General features: G+C 33.5%; 2 long non-coding RNA genes across 2 annotated transcripts; both read left to right on the forward strand.

Moving 5' to 3' along the window:
* The first annotated feature begins 5,162 nt into the window (after window positions 1–5,162).
* LOC117328556 lies at window positions 5,163–6,748 on the forward strand. Its single transcript, XR_004532979.1, has 3 exons — window positions 5,163–5,281; window positions 5,470–5,829; window positions 6,002–6,748. It is a non-coding gene; the product is annotated as an uncharacterized LOC117328556 (long non-coding RNA).
* A 7,646-nt stretch (window positions 6,749–14,394) lies between these two features.
* LOC117328557 lies at window positions 14,395–15,792 on the forward strand. The gene is made up of 3 exons (XR_004532980.1): window positions 14,395–14,505; window positions 14,631–14,983; window positions 15,152–15,792. It is a non-coding gene; the product is annotated as an uncharacterized LOC117328557 (long non-coding RNA).
* Window positions 15,793–17,422: the final 1,630 nt, after the last annotated feature.

A 17,422-nucleotide genomic window follows, 5' to 3' on the forward strand; every position in this document is an offset into this window, starting at 1 on the left:
TTGAAATATACGTGTGAGGAATACTGAAATTAATAACTAAGTGGGTCGGATACTGACATGGAGTATTCGTTTCTATCCAGAGGTCCTGGCAGCAATTGTTCATAGCGAAGAATACGGTAGTAAAGTACCCTCTCACACAGACCACCAATATCAATACTTCACTAATTTGCTATGATTATTCTATTGATAGATATATAATAAGGTTTTATTAGGAACATTCTTATTTGGACCATTGTCCAACGGAATGTGTAAGCTTTCATACTCATTAAAGTATTCATTGTGGAACAACTCGGTGATGCGGAAAATCGAAATGTCATCCAAACTGACGCTAAATTGAATTACTATATTATCAATGTAATTGCTTACAGCCTTGATGACATTTTTATTAGCTTAAAGCATGTGTCAGTTCATTTATTTGCTGGCATTTCATTATGCTATCAGGAGGAGTTTACAGATATTGCAGTTTCTGAAAAAAATGAAATATTAAAAAAAAAAAAAAAAAAAACCCATTAAAAACAATCATCCAAAATAACCAACTATAACCGTTTTTAATGACATCTGTACTTACTGAATCTATACCACTTTTACTACCTGTTACGCTAAAGTTGAATATAAGGCAAAAGATGAAAATGTTAATATGAGAAAGTACATATAAACCAGTTTTGGAATGCCAAGAATGTACGAAGGATTATTATGAGACTGCCTTTATCACTTTTATTCCCGTTACATATTAAAGTTAGTGTCACCAAGAGCAAAACATATGCGAATCCAGAAGAAAGAAGTTTGGTTAGGAAAATTATCATCCTGACAAACCGATAATCTAGTTTTCAATACTTCATTATTTTAGTTTTTAATTTAGTGATTCAAGGTTGTATCTGGAATAATAGATTGTTGATGAACTTCCATAAGTAAAATCAGAAAAGGCGGAGTGCAAGGCTTTATAACGGTATTGTACTTTTTACTATCGAAAAGTCGAAATTTTGTATAATGATTTGCTTTTCACTTTGATTATGTAATGACGTTGTTTCGGTATGATTTGCACTACCAACATGGAATAATTTATCGTTTCTTGATTAGCTCAGCAGGGTGTCTTCCACATGGAAATGTGATACTTCTTAATATATCAATTATTAAGCATATTGGTTAATAATGACGCATACCTCTGGCTGACAGCCGACCCCTTCGTCGTATACTAAAGTATCGTAATCATAAATAGCTATATTAAGAATAATTAACGCGGGACCAAATACATGTTTCGATGTATCCCGCGTAGATCTCAATATTGTAAAATATTGCTTAGGTTATTGAAATAATCCGAAAGTTTTTTTTATGTATTGCAATAATGCTAGTAATGAAGCTGTCTTACTTTCATTAGTCCTTCACCTAGTTATAAATAAAAGCATATGTAATAACGTGTATATCAAAATAGCTAACATAAGTTTTCTTACTGTCACTTACATTCAGTAATCCTTCAATAAGCAATATATATATATAAACAGTTGAATATATAATAAATATGCTCTTAGTTTTGCAAAATGCTTCATTCTCCATTAGCGTTATAGTGGTATATATACGGAAGAGCATTAGGGCCATTAAGCAAACTTACTAAATTTCGACTTAATAACTCGAAATTTCGAGTTATTATCTCGAAATTTCGACTTAATAACTCGAAATTTCGAGATAATAATTTTAGTTATGGAGATCGGTAATGCACTAGATTTAGTGTCTTTATTCATCATTTGTGTTTCTATGTTAATCATAAGTATATTCAACACAATCTATCATATTCACTTAAAGGGGGATCTCACGAAAGCAAACTAATTTTACTTTTGGTTATTAAGTCGAAATTTCGAGTTATTATCTCGAAATTTCGAGTTATTATCACGAAATTTCGAGTTATTATGTCGAAATTTCGAGTTAGTAAGTCGAAATTTCGAGTTATTAAGTCGAAATTTCGAGTTATTATCTCGAAATTTCGAGTTACTAAGTCGAAATTTCGAGTTATTAAGTCGAAATTTCGAGTTATTAAGTCGAAATTTCGAGTTATTATCTCGAAATTTCGAGTTACTAAGTCGAAATTTCGAGTTAGTAAGTCGAAATTTCGAGTTATTATCTCGAAATTTCGAGTTATTAAGTCGAAATTTCGAGTTATTATCTCGAAATTTCGAGTTAGTAAGTCGAAATTTCGAGTTATTAACACGAAAAGATGAATTTATTTTTTTTGCTTCATGGCCCTAATGCTCTTCCGTAGATAGCGGCCGCCAAATAACAACTTCAGAGTAATAGATTTGTGTACATGTACATTTTCTACACGTACAGTACAACTACTTAATATTGCAAAATGCGTACATGTACATTTTGCAACTTGTCATGTACAGTACAACTACTCAATATTGCATAATGCGTACATGTACATTTTGCAACTTGTCATGTACAGTACAACTACCTAATATCCATTAATATTCCTAACATTCGAATCCAACATTCCACGATTTGACAGTATGAAATTGAGGTTACTTGGTGTAGGAGGATACGTGTTACATAGGGTAGAGCACGTGGTGACAAACTTATATTCCGAATGCCTTTTAGTCCAAAGGCACAACAGTCCGAAGGCTCGATAATCCGAAGGCCCATCGGTCATAAGGCCCAATTGTCCGAAGGTCCGATAGTCCGAAAATATGTAATATTGTAATGTGGATAAATGGTTATATACATGTACATGTATGAATGGTTTCCCATTCAATATAAAAAAAAACAACAAAAAACAAAACAAAAACAAAACATTTTTGCCAAAAAGCATGGGGATCAGTAGCATAATCTTTGACGTCGTGTCCTTGCAACGTTACGCTTCACAATACGACGCCATTTTGAATGGACTGGTCAATGCAATTTTAGTGTTTTCTGCTAAAAAAAGACCTCCAAATGAGCACTTCGTGAATATATGAACATTGATATTTAAGCAAAATAACCACATTTTCTATCATCTTTTAGATTTTGTATATTCAATGTCTACCAAGAGTTGTCATTCCTTGTATTCACATGTTGATGATGGTGGTCAGTTATAGGGCCATTTTTTTGTTAAGATGCGGTGAATTAATTAGTGATGCTGATGTTGTGTTGTTCCTTAAATTCTAGTTGCACACATGTATTAGTGGAAATCCAAGATGCTCACTCACGTTCTCCGCATTTATATTTATCGCGAGATTTGTCACGGAGCCGAGAACGAGGCTTTACCAACGTGTTCTGAACATAAACTACATACATGGTCGTTGTTTACATGTCGAGCATACGTGAACCATGTGACCGGTAAAGTTGACAATGTTCAAAAGCTAATCAGCAATCCAATAGACGTCCGGCAAAATTGGAATTCGAGTCTATTCCCTTTTTCTTTTCTCGCTAAGTTCCAACGAATCATTTCCTTTTCTAAGGAAGTACTCGGGTTTTGCCGATTCCACTCACTTTTGGCAGAAATCTGTCTGCGTTTTCCCAGGTCCACGCTTTCGGTGTTCCGCCATTTTGTATGGACTGTAAAATCCGCCGTTGCATTCAGGGACTAATTTTCAGAGAAACTTGGCCCGGCAGCCACAGTTATTATTTTTGGGAATTCCCCGTATACTCTCATCAATACACATTTTCTTTCAGTTTCTGATTCACGATAGTTTGTTAGGTATGTAGAAATCTATCAAGTCCGAGAACTGTAAAAAGCTCAAAATATTTGTGTTTACGCTCCAAGAACTTTTTCTGTGCATGCCACGCATGTTCTTTCATTGTTTATTTCTGTTGATTTTTTCGCTCCAAATCTTTATCTGTGAAAGTTTCTTTTGAACCATTTGATTTTGAATCTGTCTTTACCTTTAATTTCTTATTTTTCACAATAGGGTTAAAAAAAGATTTAGTAAAAATTTTGAGTAATGCTAATATAAAACTAAATATCAACATTACTGCACAACGTGTATTAGTATATTTACCTATTACGGACTAGCGGGCCTTCGGACTATCGAGCCTTTGGACTGTTGGGTCTTCGAACTATTGAGTCTTCGGACTAAAAGGCATTCGGAATATAAGTTTGTCACCACGTGCTCTACCCTATGTAACACGTATCCTCCTACACCAAGTAACCTCAATTTCATACCGTCAAATCGTGGAATGTTGGATTCGAATGTTAGGAATGTTAATGGATATTAGGTAGTTGTACTGTACATGACAAGTTGCAAAATGTACATGTACGCATTATGCAATATTGAGTAGTTGTACTGTACATGACAAGTTGCAAAATGTACATGCACGCATTATGCAATATTGAGTAGTTGTACTGTACATGACAAGTTGCAAAATGTACATGTACGCATTTTGCAATATTGAGTAGTTGTACTGTACGTGTAGAAAATGTACATGTACACAAACCTATTACTCTGTTGTTGGTATTTGGCGGCCGCTGTCGGCCATCGTACATAATGTCTTTGATTGTCATCTATTTCTTTTACTTAAAATTATATATATATGTTTCTTACGAGTGTCATTCAATCATTCCTTCGATATACGTGTATCTAATAATAAAAGCTAAGGTGGGGTAAGCAGGTAGAATTCAAACCTATTTACAAGTTATACTGTGATGGCCAAATATTGTCAATTGTACATGCAATAAAGGTAGGTATTTGAGCTAATTAAATGTCACGGATGAAAACTGATTTTTCAAATAATGTTCCTCGTGGTGTTAATATTAACCACATCGATAACAAAGGCGGGTTTACAAATCACATTGTGTGTATTATAGGATTGATGTCAAGAATAGGAGGTGTGAAAACAGCTCCCAGACGTGTGGTACAAACATTTGCTTGGTTTTATATTTCAACGGCTTCAAGAATTTGCCACACGGGAGAACCTCCACGCCCCTTTTCCGATCGCACAAAATTTATCAAACACCATCTAGTCAATTAGCATGTAACATTACACCTGTATTGCGTTTACTTGATATACAGGTAACCTGTGAGACAGGTGTAACCGATACCTCCCTGGTGGTACCACAGCGTGTTCACCAGGTGCTGTTACCTGTCATTAACCCCACACAAACGTATAGCTTCCCCACGTAGGAATATGTAGAGGGTATATAAGGGATTCAAGACAGGAATATGATTAGTTCTTATACTGATACTGTACGATACTCTGTCTGGATATTGACAACATAATTACACTAAATCAAGTAGAAATGGAAGCCGTTATAACCGGAAATACGCCAACAGATAGGATTAACAATGCGCTGGCAACATTGAGGAGCGAAATGGTAAATATAATGTCTACATTTTGTATATATATATATATATATATATCTATATGCATAAATTAGAAATTGTCAAGCATTTTAATGATCCAAACTAATCTAATATGATTTAAAAGGTACCTACATGACCTCCTATAAAATATGTTTTCTAGTTGAAAATTTTTGATAATAATACATGTTTATCTTTCCAGCTTGACCTCCGACAACAAGATGTCCAGTTAATGAATCAACTCATATGTATCAATGATAATATCAAGACGCTGGTTAAACGGAGGACGAACCAAGGGAGACCAATGAGAAAGAAAGTTTCTTTGGTTAAAGGAAGACGGAAATTCGTCAATCTGAACGAATCCATTCCAGAGGAGGATTCTAGCTCTGCAGATTCCGATAGCGACGCCAGCATTTCTAGTAACGACAATGACTTGTAATAGGAAACTGGGATAGAGGAACAGCATTTCAAATGAATCCATCAACTGGAATATTGATTCTGCACTCTAGAAAGAGGGATCACTACCGCCATGTAGACAGAAACAAAAGTTTAGCAATTTAAGGTAAATATTTAAAATAACATTCCGAAAAAAATGACTAAATGGTTATTAAATAACGCTCGGTTGTTTAGATTGATTTCAGAATATATAGAAATTGTTTTTCTGTATCGAGTAGATAATCATATAACATTCAAATGTTCACATACGTAATGTTCGAATGTATTTGTCTTTTCAGATAGCCCCAAGTTTTACTGATCTGCCCACTACGGAGACTAACCCATGACGATGTAAAGGTGTCTGTTCGAGCACGTACCATAGGGTGTTTTTTTGCTGAGAACTTGAACACGTATGTGACATAAGGAAATTACGAAATCGCGTGATTCAGTGACGCTCAAAACACTTTCTGGACCCAGATACTTTGATCAGCAGCATGTTTTTATTTCGAAACTTAACTGGCACAATAACACAATCCGAAAGACGTTTTAATGAAAAAACAGACTTTCCTTTGAATGGTGCTTATTGGATAATTTAAGAGTTTCCAAACTTCCTAAAAAGATTCCTATATGTGTGCTTAAGAGTATCTGGTACTAATTTGAAGAAGATGTATCAGTGACATTGATATTTTACTAGGGAATAGCGTCGGAATGGCAAAACAAGCCGCATATACAACTTTGTTCCTTAACGCTCTGTCACTTATTTTGCCAGAGTGTTATTATGTGTTCAACGGGTGCAATATATCAACCATAAACAGAAGTATGATATAATGTGAGGTTTTACCTTGAATGTTAATTGATGTCAATATTATGACAAATGCATGAGTTATTATATGTATGAGTGTGTATGTCAGACTTAAGTATGTCAGACTGAGTGTGAATGTCCGACTGAATGAGTATGTCTGAATGTCTGTGTATATATAGTTGTAAATTCCATGTGCAATAGGAAATGTTGCAATTATTTTAAAATCTGGAAAATAAAAACTTACTAATTACTGATGAGTGATATTTGATTTACTTCATGCATCGTCTTTTGTACATGTAGTGAGTAGGTCATAGTTAAATAAAGAAGCATTTAAAGTTCAGTGAAATATTTCTATCAGGATCCAGAATAATATCATGCAAACTGGTATGTGTACTACTGTACATTTTGCATATAAAAGTACAGTTTATGTTTATATATACGAACATACAGCACCACACAGGCTAGTGGTACTGATAGTTGTGATAATAGTTTAGGTTTCAAAATGTTACAAACTATTTTATCAGTTCATGGAATACTAAGTCGAAGTAGACAAACATATATTGCCAACAAAAAATGATGGTACAGAGGTAGTTCAAAACTGACCTTGTACTTTAGGAAGATCTAAAAAGTTATAGAATAATAAAATAACTCATTCAATTATAGCTATTTCAGCACACACACAAATGTTACGGTATATGAATTTGTTAGTAATGTAACAGTGCTACTATATACGCAAAAGTGATATGGACGCGGTCGTATTGGTAAACTGTTAACATTTGAACCACACAAAACGGTATTTCACGGATTTGGTATTAACATGTGAACTTTAAATATTGAAGGTATCTTTTACGATATATTGAAGGGCATATACTCGAGATAAATAAAAACAATCAATTACATGTTATAACTTTGAGATTTGATTATAACAATGGCATAACAATAAGCTGACAGGAAAAGTAGAAAACGAAAAACGGCAGCCATAGAAATCACAATAATTCCATAGAGTCAGTTGTGTTATCTTGTTTCAATATGCTTATCATGCAAACAGTTTAATTCTTGATTTTCAACTGATTACAACACCACAAAGCGACCACTATTAGTAATGGGTTTTTTGTAGGCAGTAACACCAACATGCATTTTCTACTCGACCATTTATTCCAACATTTTACTCATCTTGGCAATTCCTATGAGTAGGACTATAAAACGAATGTTATTTTAAGATATTTACATAGAAACAAGACTTAACTTTTGCGTACTAGCTTCATGCCGTTTTGGCATGTTATAATTCAACAACATCACGTTCCGACCTGCAATATCGCAATATGAATAGGTGACCTTAGGTCAATTGAACTACAGATATGATCAGGTATGATTCATTAGGAATACTCTTTTGTAAATGAACATTTGAGCAACGTTATGCGTAAGGTTTTCATCTCACATTTTTTAATTACTCGTTATGGTAGAAAATCAAAATCACATCCCAACTGACGCCAAGTAGAAATCTTCTTTGATTTTTGCAGCCTGAATGATATTAATCATATGTAAATATTATCTGTTTGTGTCTCATGTTATCAGGGAGAATTTCGCTCTATTGCACACTTTTCCTGTAAAAAAAGTAAATGTTATTTTGACAATCATCGACATATATTTTTTCCGGAGTTTCTTACTTATGCTATTTTGACTGTTTTGGTATTATTGAAAGAAACCTGTGATTACTGATCCTATATCTATTTCCTCCTGTTATGGCTATTTTTTTTCCTTCCTATTTTGATTATTCAAATTACAATTAATATCAATCACGTATAACAGACCAGATGAAAAACAATGATTGAGTAACGTCGATATTGACATTGTTTCGGTCTAATTATCAATGCAAACACGTAATAATCTTATTCAATTGAATTAACTCAGCGGGGTGTCTTCCATGTAGAAATATGATACTTCTAAAAATATTAATTATTAAGCATATTGGTTGATAATGACGCATTCCTCTGGCTGACAGCCGACCTCTTTGTCGTATACTAAAGTATCGCAATCTTAGATGGCTATATTAAAAGTAAAGAACCCCGGGATCAAATAACACACATATTAACATACTACGTGAAGATTTTGATATCGTCAAAGTTCTAATGTAATTCAAGTAATCCAAAAATATATTTTGAGTATATAAATAACGCTAGTTAAGAAGTGATCTTACTTCAGCAGTTCTGCAACAAGCAATGAATAAAAGTATATATAGTTACGTGTTCAATGTCATAATGGTTCGGTCCGTTTTATGTCTGCCATTAAAAGAACAATATTAAGATCAGATACACAAATATTGTTTCTAACCAGTTTATATATGCACATAGATCATAACATCTATGCAAATGGAACGTGCAAGGTGAGTGTGTGGCGTATGGTGTCTCTGTTGGTTTTGCAGACTGTCAGGGCTGTTTTCAATGATATAGTTAATACAAAGTATTGATGACATAGATATGCATTTATTATTGATACAGAGGAAAAGTTGACCGCATTCATCAACAGTATAATTACTATCAATAAAATGTTTTCAGTAGGAACGTAACTCAGAATCAATATTCCTGTGAGTAATTACAACAACATTCAAATTAATTACTTCAACAAAGTTAGATAAAACGAACGAAGTGATCACACTCATGATATCGCATAACACGTTTTTCCCATCCGCGTAATCGTGACCATTATATATTTTTGTTTTATCAAAATCCATAACATCCCTTTAGAAAAAAAAATGATGTCAATAAAATATTGCTCTTGTTATAATAGTAAAAAATCAGGGTTCATTTGGGTACTTGAAATGATGCTGTAGCATTTGTGGTATTGTAAATACCTACCGTGCTTGATTTTCATCGGCTTACATGTTTTCAAATGATACATATTTTCCCTTCCTTCGTGTGTGATTAAACTACCCTACAAATTGATCCAATAATGAAAGCTTCGATTGGGGTGAACAGGAACAATATAAACGTATCTATTATTATTTGTCCATGCATTAAAGGTAGGAATATGAGTATTTGATGAAAACTAATTCTGCAACTGATGCTTTTTTTTGTGGGGTTCATCCTAATTGAAAAGATAACAAAGGCGAAAGAAAAAAAATAGAAAACAGATTTTGTGTATTACATGATAGATGTCAAGCATATGAAGTGTTAAAACAGCTTTAAGACGTGAGGTTCAAATATGTTTTGTTTTTTATTTACATATCAATTGATACAACTACAGGAATATGCCACGCGGAAGACCCTTCACGCCCTTTGTGGATCGAGCAGAATTTATCAAGTACCATCGAGTCAATTAAAATGTAGTTATACCTGCATTGCATTTACCTGAGGGACAGGTGACTTGTGAGACAGGTGTAACCGATACCTTCCTGGTGGTACCAAAACGTGTTTATCATGTGGTTTTTACTTGATATTATCACAAACAGGTGTATAATTACCCCACGAAGGGAATATGGACGGGTATATAAAGGATTCACACCACGAATTAGATTAATTCTTATTCTGACACTGCATGATTACTTCGTCTAAGCGTTGATATTTATTAGTACAAGTAAAAATGAAAGCCGTAATGACGGGAATTACGACAACTGATCGGATTAACTATGCGCTGGCACTACTGAGGAGTGAAATGGTGAATATAAGTTATGTATATACATTACGTGTCATAAAATATTAGAGTACTACAATTTTGATAATTCGAAATTTGCCACTTTATGTGTAATAATATACATGTATGTTTACACTTCGGAAAATGATAATAAAATATTTGTCTTTCCAGCGTGACTTCCGACAACAAGATGTCCAGTCGATGAATCAGCTAATGTGAATCAAAGATACATGTAATATCAAGATGATGGCTTAACGTAGGACGAAGCTAGGGAGACCGACGAAATAGAAAGCTTCTTCTGTAAAAGGAAGTTCCCTTCAGTTTCACTGGCTACAGAGAATTCCGAAACTTAATTCCCTTGCCTGAACTTTACTATGTTCCATGGCAGCGTTTGATTCAGTAATGTTACTGACAAACATACGCAGTTCGAAAGACGTTTTAACGGCAGATAGTATTTTGCTTTGAATAATGTTCATTGGATAAGTTTAAAGTACAAACTTGCTTGAAAGCTACATGTATGTTTGCAATACAGGACATGATATTGATTTGAGGTATTTATAACAGTAACGTTGGTATAGTGTACCGTGAATAGTGCCAGAATGGCGAAAATGGCATCGTTAACAATATCCTCTCTTAATGTACGTTCACTAAAATCTGAAAATACTCATAATGTGTTCTTTGAACGCGTGCATATGTCAACAATAAATGGAAGAATAATATGATGTGAATTGTTATCTTAAATATTAACTGATGTCAGTACTATGGAACATGTATGAGTTGGCATGTCTGAGTGAGTGAGTGAGTGAGTGAGTGTGTATGTAAGGTACCACATTTAATGTAAAGTAGGGCTTGTTGCAATTGTTTTGAAAGCGAGAATATATATATATATATATATATAAACTTACATATGACTATGCTTTATTTATTTTACTGTATGCATCGTCTTAAACATGTAATGAATAGAAATAGCTACTCAAATTACATATCAATATTGTGTAATGTTAAGTGCATTTTTTTGCAATCGGAAGTCAGACGCGATATCCTACAAACTGGTCTGTATATTGTGCATAATTATTTCTGTTTGTGAAAATATCTTTATAAAGATATATAACAGTACACATTCTTTGTACTTATCAGTTGATGGATTACTAGGTCGAAGTAGACAAACATACATTGTCAACAAAGAACCATGATGGCAAAGATGTAATTCAACAAGAGACCTGGTACTTTAAGAGGAAGATCTATTTCGTTATAGAATGATAAAACACTGGAACAATTATTACTATACCAGGACACAAAAGATTGCTACGGTGTATGATTTCGTTGATAATGTAACAGTGCTACATTTTACGCATTAGATAAACGCATACAGACTTAATGGTAACCTGTCAACATACAAAATGGTATTCACAGCTTTGGTAAATATATATGAACGCTAAATATTGAAAGTAACATTTTTACAATATATAAATGCGTTTGCATTTTCGATAAATAAAAACAAAGAAATATATCACGAAGCTGGAGGACAATTATAGAAATACAATAACCATTAGCTAAAAGAGAGAGAGAGAGAGAGAGAGAGGGATTTTCAACAACTATAGAAATCTCAAAGTTAAAGTAATCATTATAATTTTATATTCGTCATTTATTCGCACTGCCATTTTTTGTGGTCTCGTGTTCAATCATGCATAACATGTAAAATGCTTAATTCTTGATTTTCTACTGATTAAGATATCAAGACGATCACTATTCAGGTGTGTCTGTTATCAATGTTTTACTGTAGGCAGTAACACCAACATATGTTTTCTACTCGACCATTTACTCCGACATTTATCATCTTGGCGATTCCTATCAGTTGGACAACATTATAAATTCTATATTAAGATATTTAGATAGAAACAGGACTTAATTTACCTATTGGTACTTTTTATAGTATTATCGTTTGACATGTTATGCTTCATCAACCAATGTAAGGATCCTACCTACATTACTGTAGTGATAGAGGGTAACCTTAGGACCATGATGTACATATGCATATACAATCAGGTATTTTCTATCAGGAATACTCTGTTGTTAACGAAGATTTGATCAATGGAATGCGTGAGATTTCTTTCTCATTATTTTTTTCTGAACTTATCGATATTGCAGGAAATCACATCCAAACTGACTTCTGATAGAACTTTTCTTTAATTCACGTAATGACTACAAGTCTGAAGGACATTTGTCATATGTCAAGGATACATGTTATCTGTTTGCGCTTCATTTCTTTATCAGGAAGAATTTGAAAGACGAAAATGAATGCTATTTTGTAAAATATGAATTAAGATTAAAAATAATCATTAATATTTAGATTATCACATAGCTTTTTCCGGATTTTGTAACTGATGCTATTTTGAATATATTAAGTATCATTCAATTTATTTTGCATTCTTGTTATGCTAAATTTATCTCAATACAAACTTTGTAATGTATTTTGCATTTGCTTTGCCACTTCACCATGACTTACACCAATGATTTTTTGTTTTCATTTCGTTTTTTAATTATTTTTTTTTCACATTTGTTTATGTTTTTATTAATGTCAAGAACCAGCAATGTTTCTAATGATATTGATTATCAATAAGAACAGACGGAAAACATTGTTTTATCGACATATATTTTTTTCTTACACTTACAATTTTGGCAGTTATCTATTTCCATTTCACACAGTGATTGTGTGTTGGCCTTGTTTCGGTCTAAGTAGAGTAATAAAGTAATAATTTTATTGTTCAGGATTAACTCAGCAGGGTGTCTTCCTCATAGAAATGTGATACTTCTTATGATATTAGTTATTATGTATAATGATTAATAATGACGCGTACCTCTGGCCGACAGCCGACCCCTTCACCGTATATCACAGTATCGCAACTATAGATGGCTATATTAAGAATAATGAACGCTGGCTCAAATAACACATATATTTATGACATGGTAATAACAATGGTTCCTGTAGCACTTGTATACTATATATGTCGCTATTAACTTGCAGACTGCCTGGATGGATTTAGTTTTCAGTGATATTACTAATACAATGTATTAATGATACAGTAATGCATCTTTTTTGATGTATTGCAAACAATAAATAGATTGGTGAAACTAATTACCCTTTAGCATCCACTATTCCAACAAATAGTTTAATTGTTCGCGTTTTAACTGCCTTCAATGGCATAATTTCAATAGGAACGTAATTCAGAATCAATATTAATGTTATAATACCAAAAAACATTCAAAATAGTAACATAAAAATGTTAAATAAAACTGACCAAAGATCACTCTCATTCTATCGCATAATATCTATTTTCCTTTCGCGTCATGATGACCATTATATGTTTTGTTATATCAAAATTCATATCATCTAAAATAAAGAACTCGTTAGGTCAATAAGATATTAGTTATTTGTTATCAGAAATAAAATCAGAGATCTTTTGGGTTCGTGATCACATTTCCCTTTTTATGTAAATCTACATATACATTTATTACGGATTCAAGACGAAACAGACGAAATTATACTTTATTATCGATAATGCATACTGTGTTCGATTTCCATCGGCTTAAATATCTTCAAATGATATACATATGCACTTTCGGCCTGCTTGTATTTAATTCTACAAATATATCTAATGAAGAAAGCTTTAAATGGGGTGAGCAGGGAAATGTAAACGCATTAAATGTTCTTCTAAGGACACTATCTAGCTATTGTCATGTTTCATGCATAGGTAGGAATCTGAACTATTTGACTGTCAAGGATGAAAATACATTTTGCAGTTCATGATCTTTGTCGTGGGGTTAATCTTTACTGAGTAGATAACAAAAGCGAGATAAAAAAAAAACAAAGATTGTGTATAGAGGTGTGAAACGGCTTCCAGACGTCTGGTTCAAACCATTGTTTTGGTTTTAAATTTCAACTGATAAAACTACAGGAATATGCCATGTGGTAGAACCCCACGCCCCTTTTGGATCTCTCAGAATTTATCAAACACCATCTAATCAATTAGCATGTAACATTATACCTTTATTGCGTTTACTTGATATACAGGTAACCTGTGAGACAGGTGTAACCGATACCTCCCTGGTGGTACCACAGCATGTTCGCCAGGTGTTGTTATCTGTCTTTAACCCCACACAAACATATAGCTTCCCCACGTAGAAATATGTAGAGGGGTATATAAAGGATTCAAGACAGGAATTAGATTAGTTCTGATACTGCCGGTGCATGATATTAATGTAAACTTTGACTACATTTATTACGATACACCAAGTAAAATGGAATCTCTAATGACGGGAAATACAACAGATCGGATTAACAATGCGCTGGCAACTCTGAGGAGTGAAATGGTAAATATAACATATATATATATACATACATGATATCTGTAAATTATTGAAGTAATCAAATTGATGCTCCTGATATATGTATTCTAGTAGGTAATATTGAATATAATGTATGTTTGTCTTTTCAGCTTGACCTCCGACAACAAGATGTCCAGTTGATGAATCAGCTCATTTGTATCAACGATAATATCAAGACACTGGCTAAACGGAGAACGAATCCAGGGAGACCGATGAAAAAGAAAATTTCTTCGGTTAAAGGAAGACGGAAATTCGTCAATCTGAATGAATCCATTCCAGAGGAGGATTCTAATTCTGCAGATTCCGATAGCGACGCCAGCATTTCTAGTAACGACAATGACTTGTAATAGGAAAATGGGATAGAGGAACAGCATTTCAAATGAATCTATCAGATTGATTCTGCACTCTAGATAGAGGAATCACTACTGTCATGTAGACAGAAACAAAATGACCCCAACTTAAGGTAAATAGTTGAAATTAAATGAAGTAAAACATGATAAGATTCTTTTAAGATAATGCTTGGTTATCTAGATTGTTCTCACTATATTATGATACTATTTTTGCGTTGAGTTGAATTATATATTATTCGAAAATTCACATGTGTAATGTTCGTATGTGTTTAATGTTTCAGATTCCTACAAATTCGCTCAATCCTTAATTCGAAGTCAGTGACGATGTAATGGTGTCTACGTTATTTGAGCATTGCACTTTTGGTTTTGTGTTGCTGAAAACATGGACACACACAAGACAAAGAAACATCACAGAATCCTGTGTTTCCGAGACTATCAAAACACTTTCTGGACTCAAACCATTGTGTTCATTGTGTATCAGGTCTTCATTTAAAAACTTTATTCACAACCTCCAACAATCGGTTATAAAGGAAGAGAAGACTTTACTTTGAATGAATGCAATTGGATAGTGCAAAAGTGACGTTAGAAATGTGCGCGGAAAGGATTTGATATTGATATGAGGTAGCTATAATAGTGACTCCTGGTATATTGTACGCGGGTATAGTGTCGGAATGGCAAAAAGACAGTGTATACAAATCAAACACTTAACAAACTTTCACCCAAATTTGCCAGACACTCATCATGTGTTCTTCGAATGCGTGCAATACATCAACCATTAATGACGGTATAATGTGATATTAGTTTTCATCTTGATTAAAAACTGATTTGAAAATCATCCTATGTATGGGTGAAAATTCAATGTGCAATAGGACATGTTGCAATTCTTTTGAAAGGGTAATGATAATAAAATATCATACTATTACTATAATGTGTTTTATTTGTATTACTTGATCCATTGTCTTATGAAGTGAATAGGTCATAGTTACATTAAGTACATCCAAAACTTATTCACGATATCGTTCAAACTGGACTACATAATATGCGTTATTGTTTCTGTTTGTGTGTATATCCCAACAAAGATATACAGTAGTAGACGTTCGTGGTACCGATTTTTGTAACAATGGCTCAGGTCTAAAGAAGATAAACCTATTTTATCAGTTGATGAAATACCAGGCCGACATAGAGAGCCATATATTGTAAATAAAGAACCGCGATGACAAAGATTTAGATCAAAGAAGACCCCTTCTTTTAAAAGGAAGACCTTTAGAGTGGTAGAATGATACAAAAAATGCTGGAACAATTATCAGTACATCAACACACAAAATAATATTACGGTATATGAATTCGTTGACATTGTAACAGTACTACTTTTTATGAAAAAGAAATAGTTTGGATAAGGTATATATGTAGACGCATTAGTAACTTTTTAAAGCTCAAAAAGACTCGAAGCTGTATTTGTAAGCTTTCGTACCTTTATATGAGTTTGTCATATTGAAGTGGGTAACTTTTAACAATATATTTGTGCGTATGTATATTTCGGTAAACAGAAATGGGGAAATATATCACGTCGTTAGCAAACGATATTAAAATGCATTTAACATTAGCTCACAGACAGAGCAGAAAGCGAAAATGAAGTTATCAACAGCCACACATTTTACGCCTGCAGTTGTTCAAAATTTAAAATGAAATACTTATAGTTTCTTCATAAGGTTCTGTCGCGTTAAAAACAAATATACCAAATAGAGAAATACTTCCAAAGATTTTTAAGAAAGAAAGAAAAAGAAAGAAAGAAAGAAAACAAGATGGCGACCCTATAACCAGCATGTTTATTAGTAATGCGTGGCTGTGGACTTTGACAATAACTCGTTCTGAGGAAAGCAGTATAGATTTACCGTTTGTAAGACCATTTCCATCTTGGCATTCCCATCAGTAGGACTACTTTAAGGATTCTATATTTGAATATTTACATAAAAACTATGCTTAATATACAGGTTGTTACCAATCTAATTAAAATTAGACTTGTAATTTCCGCTCCTCTATGATACTTTACGTTACACTGCAATACAAAATCTAACAATACCCCGTTAGAGGTCATCTCAGCATGACCTTTTAGCTCAGCCATTCAGCGCGCCGCTTATGGAATTTTCCGCTTGATTGCATCCTTCATAAGTATAAATACTGACGTAACATTCCCGAGGTATTCCTGTCGATAGCAACGGTAAACAATATTGCTTTGCCCACTCCTGCTCACCGAAAACACTTCAACAAACTTATAGTTTAACAAATGTGTGCTGCCTGTGTGGGTTTTCCTTAATCGTACGAGATATAAACAGTGAAGGCAAACATTATTGTGAAAAAAAAATGTTTGAGTGGAAATAACGTGTACGGTAAAGATTTTAAAAATCCAGTTGGCAACACAATCCGTCCTGTCGACGAGATCTTGTTTAATTGTTTTCTAGTCTTCTTTCAATGCAACTTCTCTTATTAACGTGGCCATTAAGATAGCCAACCAGTAATGTTTGAGAATGTTTATGTATTTCAAAACAAGCCTT

This window comes from Pecten maximus, chromosome 5, assembly GCF_902652985.1.
Source record: "Pecten maximus chromosome 5, xPecMax1.1, whole genome shotgun sequence".
Lineage (NCBI taxonomy): Eukaryota > Metazoa > Mollusca > Bivalvia > Pectinida > Pectinidae > Pecten > Pecten maximus.